Below are 8264 nucleotides of genomic sequence, written 5' to 3'. Positions count from 1 at the left end.
AGTGAAACAGTTGACCTCAGTTCTTACTGTGTGCATCATAAATATTCATCAGGTAATAAAGAGAGAAAACTTTCTTATTCAAAAGAATGATGATGAGTAAAGAAGTTTGTCAACATAAAACGGTAGTGAGTGTGCTGCCGGAAATGTAATGGACACTGTCACATGTGTTTAAACTGTATTAAATGATGGCTGTAGAAGGGGGGGGGGGGGGGACAACTCACTGCTGTTAATGAACCCTGCAGGCGAGTTCTGATGAGCTTCTGCTCTCTCTTCATGTATGCAGGAGGAAGACTCTCCGACTTCTCTTTCCTAAACACACTGACAGTGCGTACACAGCCATTTCCAGCAGCTTAATTAATATAACAGCGCTTTACGTGGATGAGATTTAACATGAAATATTTCATCCCGTCACGCCACGTGTCTGATGAGGGCCCGATCCAGTGAAAACAATACGAGAAAGATACATTTAGGTCATTAAGTTTTCAGTCGTGCAATAAAACACTCGTGCAATCATGAAATGGCCCCGAGGCCTTTTTGAAAGTGAGTCTTTATTTCCACTGTTTTGCTCTCTCTCTCTCTCTCTCTCTCTCTCTCTCTCTCTCTCTCTCTCTCTCTCTCTCTCTCTCTCTCTCTCTCTCTGGCTCTGACCCATTTACAGTAGCTGCCGTCTAAGTTAAGTGTTCGGCGTGATGGCGTATCCAGAGTGGGTTTTTACACGCTGCTGGAAACGTCACAGGTTTCCAGCACACCTCTCTCACAGGTGTGATCTTGGCCACAGATTAAAACAAAGAGTGTTCTTAAGCAATATTTCTTACACAAGCTGTGTGAGCATGGGTGGCCCATTTTTAACTACTGCCCTTGTTGACATAACACTGTGTCTAATCGAAGAGATACAGCACTGTAAAGCCCCGCTATGCTTTTCAAATTACACCAAATGCAACGAAAGAAGTTGCCTGGAAAAAAGTCGCATATATGTAGTCTGAGTATATATATATATATATATATATATATATATATATATATATATATATATATATATATATATATATATATATATATATGAGGAAAGAAGAAAGAGATCGGTGAACGGTTTGAGAGATTGATCAATCTGCAGTATTTTAGCCTAGTAGGATAGGCCGACAGTGGCTTTATTTGGCCCCTCCTAGAGCAGAGGAGAGGGGCCGCCAAGGAACCCTTGGACCAATCGGTTGCCGGTAACATTTCAGAGGGGAGAGAGAGGGACAGTGAGAGAAAGTGAGTGAGTGAGTGAGAGAGAGAGAGAGAGACAGAGAGAGAGAGCTCTCGTCCTCCCTGCTGATTCTCCATCCTCACTCTCTCCTCCACACAGCGATCGGCGAGCTGTGGAATAGGCGTGCATTTGTGTTACTCAAACGCAGAAAACATTCAGTGAAAACGTCCACAGAAAACCCGCTTTAAGGTAAGGAGACTCCTGAAGCTGTTAGATGGGTTTTTTAAAAAAGACCTCAGATGGAGCAGGCGGTCCATTTTTATGTACTTTGAACGCTCACTATTGGTACACGCAGTGCAAGTAGGCTTTCATGTGGTTCTTGTGGTTGGACTGTATGATAGGGATAGCGGCTAAATGTTGGTTCCTACTGGCGCAGTCTTCCCTCAAACATCGGCCACTGGCCTGTTTGCTGTCAGCGGGGCGCCCAGCTGTGTCAACTTGACAGGAAAAATGAGAAGTTGCGCCATTTACGATCGCAGGACGAACCCCCACCCCCACCCCACTCTCTCTCTCTCAAGCACACACACACGCGCACCAGTACACAAAAGCATTTAATTGTCTTTGGCTGGAAATGCAAAAACACATATGGAAAACACTCGGAGATGTTGGCTATCACCGAGTTTCATCCGTGCGTAAATGTTCGCTGACCGTGAAAGCGCGCCTCGTTTCTACATCGTGTGTATGTGTGTGTGTGTGTGTGTGTCCCGGAGAGGAATTCGCGCTTGGTGCAGAAGTGTTGCGTTTACACAGCAGAGCATAGATGCACAACGGACTAATTAATCAAACGGGAGTCGCGTACAACGAATGTGGCTCTTGGGACAGCGAGGAGAGGATTCCTCAGGACCACCCCGGTCCAGGAATCCCTCTGGGGGGGGGGGGGGGGGGTCGGGGGGGTCTGATGGCGAGGTGGGGTCGCTTAGGATGCTGTGCTGCACATTTATTATTCTACCTAAGTGCATTTGAATGATTAAAAGAGGAGATCTTTTACAGCGAAGGCTGGTCGCTGTGATACACATTTGGCTCTGATTTGAAAGATGGTGTTTCTAGTTTTCACATGAATACAGTTACCGCCCCTTTTACCGCTGCAATACAGTCTCTCACTTTTGGGTTTGCTTCGCTAAATAGTGTAGTTAATTGGGCTGGATAACTGTCAAAAGATCAGTTAGATGAGGCACAGACTGTGGGTTGCTTGTTACTCCTTCTTGAGGCATGTGATTTGAATTTAGATGCCCATATAAGCAAGCGCTTTATAAAAGGAGTCCATATGAAGCTGTTTATTTATTTTTTTCTTCTAGTTACTGGGTTCAGGCCTTTGGTGTTTCTGTATGACTGTGTGCTGGTCCTTTGCTGTTTGCTGGGTTTATGGGGACTCAGTGTACATTGTAAATTTCTCTGCATCCAAAAAAGATCAATCCAGAATCTGATTACATGAAAGAAAATTTCTTTGGCTAACAAAGTGACGCATTGACTCACTGACCCGACACTATGGATTTAATGTCAGTGTGATCAATTATTTAAGCTACAGCAGGGTATCAGACTCCCAGACTTTTTTTTTGATATGGCATACCATTTCATTCAGTTTTACAACAAAAGGTGCTGGTTTCCAGTGGCGGGTAAACCCTCGAGTCTATTGCACTTCTCTGCCTGGGATCTTTAAGATGTGAAAATGGTGTGTTAAAGCTTGTTGAGGTTTACAGCAAACTGTGTTCTCTGTAAATGGCAAAAGAGCCAGAGGTCACTTTGACAGTGCAGTGGGTAATTGCACAAAAAACAAACTTGATTCCTTTGCAGTGGAAGTTAAGGATATGTTTCTAGTTTGTTGCAAAATTAGTCACATAATAAAGCAGAAAGAAATTGCAGTATTCATTTCACATTACCACACTTGTGAAACTCTGAACAGCAAACAAAACAAAGGCACATTTTTAGAAGCTGATTTTGGAACAATCCCAATTCTGCTCTGCCTAATCACAGTGTCTCCTTCATTCAGCAGAATAGACAGCCATTAAGAAAGCGAGATGCAATTAAAAAGACGGTTACCGTGTCTTGTTTAGCCTCAAAATTAATTTTCTTTTCTCGACATATACACACACACACACTTACACAACCCACACACAAAAGACTGGTGGGATAAGTGTTTCTTGCTGTTAGAAGGGTTGAATTTAACACAATTCATTTTGGGGCATCAGCACACATTGCACAAAAATCCTATTCTTTTTTTTTTCACCGGCACAGAAGAGGCTCCATCTTGATGGACGCGCGAGGATTAACTGTTCATTGTGGCGTCTGTTTGAGGTTCTTGTGTACTCTTTTCTCAGGGGGAACAAGTGATCTCGGTAAAGTGGGAATAGCAACACAGCCACCAAGAGGGATCAGCTCGTTAGCTCGCTGATAGCTTCAGAAACAAACTATTTCTGGCACAAAGTTGTGCAGCGTGACAGGATGTTATGGTTTACCAGTGTCAAACACCTTCCCAGGGCATGCTCAGCACTGACCAGTATGTGCTCCTTTAAGCCTTAAAAACAAGCTAAGGCTTTGTTGTAACTTTGATGAGCTAACATGATTAAGTTAATATTTCAAATACATCCATCCATTCGCTTCCACTTATCCTTTTCAGGGTCGAGGGGGGTGCTATCCCATCTGTCATAGGGCGAGAGACAGGGTACACCCTGGACAGGTCGCCAGGCTGTCGCAGGGCCAACACACAGGGACAGAAAACCACTCACATTCACACCTATGGGCAATTTAGATTTTTCAATTAACCTATCCCCACATGTCTTTGGACTGTGGGAGGAAGCCGGAGCACTCGGGGAGAACCCACACAAACACGGGGAGAACATGCAAACTCCACACAGAAAGACCCCGGCCTGATGGTGGAATTGAACTGAGAACCTTCTTGCTGTGAGGCAACAGTGCTAACCACTGTGGTGCCCTTATTTCAAATACATGTCAGTTAAAATGTCACATTACCTGTTCCTTTAGTTGTGATAAGAACAAAAAAAAACATCTGCATTTACTGCAGTTTTATCATATATATGTTAAAGTTAGCTTGTGAGTTCATGAAGAGGATAGCCCTCACACTGTAGAAGTAGAAGTAGAAGTAATGCATTATCTTGTGCCTGCTTTCTATCAGCTGTTTTGCTGACTTCACATGTTGAACATTACAAGCTAAGCTCAGCATTAACATTACTGGTGAGGCCCTGCTGAAGAGAAGAGTGATGCTGGTGCTACAGCTCCAACACCTCAAAAATTAGCCTTTATCAGTGATATTAATGCAAGGGAGATTAACAAAAATGGTTGCTGTTTATGTGGTGGACGAGGGTGCTACCAATATCAACTTGCCATGCAAGGAGATAAAGTCAGTTCACTCAAAGGTCAATGTGCAGTAGGCTACACAACCTCTGGACAATGTAGCCAGCAAGCTAATTGCAAAGAAGTTTTCTTTTTTTGTTTGTTTTGATAATGTGAAAGTAGGCTATGGTAAGAAATTTGTTTTTCCACTGGCAAACGCTTTAATGTAAAAAGTTCATTTTTATTGTTAGTTATCAGGTAATGCAACAGGATACTTTTATAAGTTACATTAACCAACGCTAGTGCTGGGCAGTATGTTGGAAGAACCATTCCAGCATTTTAAATATGTTTTTATTTTTTTGCTATTGTTATCAGAATTTGTAATGGCTGATGAATGAAAATGAAAAAAAGAAGACCCAGGAAAGACACCCTTCAACAAAGTATTTATGTCCACTAGAGGGCACTCTGCAACTTCACGGCTATTCAGAATGCAACAGAGTGGAAACAAGTAAATAAATAAATAAGCATAATAAATATTTATGGTTATTTGGCAGATGTTTTAACAAATCTGTCTATGTTTCAAGTGTCTGACAGACTTCAATATCAAATTTTAAAATCACCAAATATCAGTATTGGTCTTAAAAATCCTATATCCATCAGGCTTATGTTACTAGGTGTTACATTCAAGAACAGTAAAGACAGATGGAGGATGAAAGAGAGAGCTATGTCTACTGTTTGGAATTGGTTTTTTTTTTCTAAGTAACTCATTTTGCTTTCTTCCAGCTTGCACTGTGTTGGACAATGATTACAGGCAGGGCTCAGGAAGCCCCTAATGGACTCAAATAATTTGGACCACAAAGTTTGAAAGAATAGGCTCAAACAGAGTTTGTTTCAAGCTTCACTTCACAGCTCCACTGTGGAAATATTAATGCTAATGAACCATATGTCAGCTTTGTTTAAAAAACAGCTTTAACAAGAAGGTGATTTACATCAAAACCATGACAGGCAGTCTGGTGAGAACTGACTATAGGCGTTTGCCTTGTCAACAGAGCCTAAATCTATATCCTTACAAATTATATATATTATGTGTAGTAGATGACCTCAAAGCATTGAGCATTACATGTACGTTACGTGTACATACATGTCCGTTGTGACATTACGTGTACGTTATGTGCATGCTGTTGTTTCTAAATTAATTTGGCTTAAAAGGCTTTTAGTGCAGTGGCAATTGGATTGTGTTATAATGAAAAAGCCAGCTGTAATACTGTAGAAATTATTTATGTTATTTTCCCTTTGAAATACACTTTTATATTTTATGTTGCTTCTGTTTTTTTGTTGCTCTTCAACACAGTATTCCCCGAGGAGATTATGCTGTGGTCGCAGTTTTGTATTGTTTAAACATTGTTTCAGAAAAAATATATGCCTCCTGCTGTGGCTTTGTGAACCAGATAGTTGTATTGTAAGTATTTGGATCTTTTGCATTGTTGATGAGTTGAGTGGTTGTGAAGAGCAAAAACCTGGGATAGGCTTTACTCACTCCAGCTGATATCCTGTTTTAAAAGGCAGTTAAGAAAATGACTGACTGGCAGGATCCTCTTACTTTTAGCAGCTTCTGTCTCTTTAGCAAAATAGCTAACCTTTCAGATTCATCGGCCTTGTTAATATATCAGTAAAGCTGTAATGCAGATGGACCAAAGACTTGTCAACCCCAAGATTAGCAGTCAGAGCCACCCTTTTATCTGTACTTCCTGTTTTAAAACACCAAGATGTCTGCGGCTTCAAGAAGAGGCTTCACTAACCAATGAATGACATCACTATGGCTATATTTATATTTCATTCTGTCTATGGGAAAACCACTCATAGTTTGAGAGTTAAATGTTACCACATTAGTCAGTGTAGCTAGCTAAGTTCATGTTTAAAAAGTGTTAGCTATCTTTGTAAGAAAAGCTATAGCTATATAGCTATATAGCGCGATCGTGGCTCAAGAGTTGGCAGTTCGTCTTGTAACTGGAAGGTTGCTGGGTCGAGCCCTGGCTCGGACAGTCTCAGTCGTTGTGTCCTTGGGCAAGACACTTCACCTACCCTACCACCTACTGGTGTTGGCCAGAGGGTAAATGGTAATGGCCTGTATTTATATAGCGCTTTTCTAGTCCCTAAGGACCCCAAAGCGCTTTACATATCCAGTCATCCACCCATTCACACACTGGGTGATGGCAAGCTACGTTGTAGCCACAGCCACCCTGGGGCGCACTGACAGAGGCGAGGCTGCCGGACACTGGCGCCACCGGGCCCTCTGACCACCACCAGTAGGCAACGGGTGAAGTGTCTTGCCCAAGGACACACGACCGAGACTGTCCAAGCCGGGGCTCGAACCGGCAACCTTCCGATTACAAGGCGAACTCCCAACTCTTGAGCCATGATCGCCCCATGGGGCGATGGCACGATATGGCAGCCTCGCTTCTGTCAGTCTGCCCCAGGGCAGCTGTGGCTACAACTGTAGCTTGCCTCCATGAGTGTGTGAATGTGAGAGTGAATGAATAGTGGAATTGTAAAGCGCTATATAAATGCATTATTATTATCCATTATTATCACTATAAAAGCTAGCTATCACTTGCTTATTTAAACAACTTAGAGCAATGAACCATAGAAAGTAAAGAGTCCAGAAGAAGATGAACTAGCTGTAGTCTGAAGAGCTTTGAGATTTAACAAGCTATCAGTGCTAAGTAATTTCTAGTTTTATTAACAGTGTTAGATATCTTTGTAAGAAAAGATACAGCTATAAAAGCTAGCTATCACTTGCCAAGTTAAACCACTCAGAGCAATGAACCATATGAAGTAAAGAGTCCAGAAGAAAATGAACTAGCCGCAGTCTGAAGAGCTTTGAGCGTTAAAAAGTAATCAGGGTAGCTAGCTACGTGTACATGTTTTCAGAAGCTTGAAGACTGGCAAGATGCAGACTGTGGTTTTGCATCTTAAATCTCAGACTAACCAAATTTGCACCTTCACCAAGTTAATTTGCCCCCTTGATAACAGCTTCTTGATATAATTTCCTAAATAACAAAAATTACGTAACAACATACATTTTATGAACGGTTACATGCTGCTCACGCATAGCACATTATGAGAGATAAAACACCAAAAGCACAGAGGCCTGAGAATAATTGCTCTGAGCCCCAGGCAGTTGATTGAGTTGGAAATGACAATGGGAGCACAAAAGCACAAACACACCATATAAAGAGCATAATAATGAAATATAGCCCGCCTAATTTAAATGTTGCTAAGCTTTATTACCTCTAAAACTAAAGCATGGCCTTAATAGAAACATTGCCTTTTAGTGATACTTGTGTAATCTACATACATAAGTGATTAAGAAATACAATTAATGGTAGTTTGGTCAATATACTGTAATATTCTTAAACTCATCGCACTGAGGTTAAAACAGTTCCAGCTGTGTTTAATACCACTGTGACATTTTCTAAATGTGTTATAGTCATTTCAATGCAAATCTATACTCCTGTGTCAAAGGGGCTTTCTCCTCCTGTTATTGGCAGGCTCTCAGTGTTGGCGATGGAGCAAACTGTGATAAAATAACAAAGCAGGTTACTATTAATCTAGATTTTGTTGGGGAAGAGGCATACACACATGGATGCTATCTCATATCCTTCAGTCTTTCCTTTCAATAGTAACTCAACCCCCACACTGTGCCTACTGTTACTGGAGTGTTAGC

The 8264-nt window shown here is 41.6% G+C and overlaps 1 protein-coding gene across 1 annotated transcript in view; it reads left to right on the top strand.

Annotated features, from left to right (window-relative positions):
• Nucleotides 1-1300: 1300 nt before the first annotated feature.
• The window catches only part of dlgap3 (discs, large homolog-associated protein 3), a 180125-nt gene continuing 173161 nt past the window's right edge, over nucleotides 1301-8264 (top strand). Inside the window, exon 1 of the mRNA XM_080863070.1 lies at nucleotides 1301-1438. The gene's annotated coding sequence lies outside the window, so the exon portion shown is untranslated. The remainder of the gene's footprint in view (nucleotides 1439-8264) is intronic.

This window comes from Rhamphochromis sp. 'chilingali' (assembly GCF_963969265.1).
Source record: "Rhamphochromis sp. 'chilingali' genome assembly, chromosome: 17".
NCBI classification, from domain to species: domain Eukaryota; kingdom Metazoa; phylum Chordata; class Actinopteri; order Cichliformes; family Cichlidae; genus Rhamphochromis; species Rhamphochromis sp. 'chilingali'.
Note: the sequence above shows the minus strand (reverse complement) of the source record. Positions and strands in the feature narration are given on the sequence as shown.